The sequence below is a fragment of the Physeter macrocephalus genome, chromosome 2 (genome assembly GCF_002837175.3).
Source record: "Physeter macrocephalus isolate SW-GA chromosome 2, ASM283717v5, whole genome shotgun sequence".
Taxonomy (NCBI): domain Eukaryota; kingdom Metazoa; phylum Chordata; class Mammalia; order Artiodactyla; family Physeteridae; genus Physeter; species Physeter macrocephalus.
The window spans coordinates 72,321,975-72,323,253 of NC_041215.1; positions in this window are offsets into that span (position 1 = coordinate 72,321,975).

The following is a 1,279-nucleotide window of genomic DNA, read 5'->3' on the forward strand; positions in this document are numbered from 1 at the left end:
GGCCCAGCCGCTCCGCGGCATATGGGATCTTCCCGGACCGGGGCACGAACCCGTGTCCCCTGAATCGGCAGGCGGATTCTCAACCACTGCGCCACCAGGGAAGCCCAAATTTTATGATTTTTAAGACTTCATATTGGGACGTCCCTGGTGGCGCAGTGGTTGAGAATCCGCTTGCTAATGCAGGGGACACAGGTTCAAGCCCTGGTTCAGGAAGATCCCACATGCTGTGGAGGAACTAAGCCCGTGCGCCACAACTACTGAGCCTGCGCTCTGGAGTCCGCGAGCCACAACTACTGAGCCTGCGTGCCACAACTACTGAAGCCCGTGCACCTAGAGCCCATGCTCTGCAACAAGAGAAGCCACTGCAGTGAGAAGCCTGTACACCACAATGAAGAGTAGCCCCTGTTCGCTGCCACTAGAGAAAGCACACGCGCAGCAATGAAGACCCAACACAGCCAAAACTAAATAAATAAATACATTTTAAAAAGAGTAAATCCTAAGAGTTCTCATCATTAGGAAAAAAAAAATTTTAAAAAAAAGACCATATTTTCTTTAGCAAATGCTAGTTAACTTTCCACATGTCATGTATAATATCACAAGCAAATGCCTATGATCCTTTTTGTCTTAGTCAGTTAGGGCTGCTAACTGGTGACTTATAAATAACAGAAACTTGGTGGCTTATAAATAACAGAAAATTATTTCTTACAATTTTGGCGGCTGGGAGGTGACAGCATAGTCAGGTTGTGGTGAGAGCCCTCTTCTGGATTGCAGATTGCAGGTTTATCATTGTATCTTCCCATGGTGAAGAACTGAGAGAAGAAGAAAACTCTCTTATGATTCTTATAAAGTCACTAAACCCATTCATGAGGGCTCCACCCTTATGACCTCATCTAATCCTAATCACTTCCCAAAGGCCCTGTCTCCTAATGCCATCACATTGGGGAGTAGAGTTTCAACATATGAATTTTTTTTTTTTTTGGAGGAGGACACGAATATTTCATCAATAATACTTTCTTTTCAGTTTTTATCATCCTCACCTACCTATATCAAAACAGTACTGCAGGGACTTCCCTGGTGGCGCAGTGGTTAAGAACCCACCTGCCAATGCAGGGAACATGGGTTTGATCCCTGGTCCGGGAAGACCCCACATGCCGCGGAGCAACTAAGCCTGTGCTCCACAACTACTGAGCCTGTGCTCTAGAGCCCGTGAGCCACAACTACTGAGCCTGCACGCCACAACTACTGAAGCCCACACGCCCTAGGGCCCACGTGCTGTAAC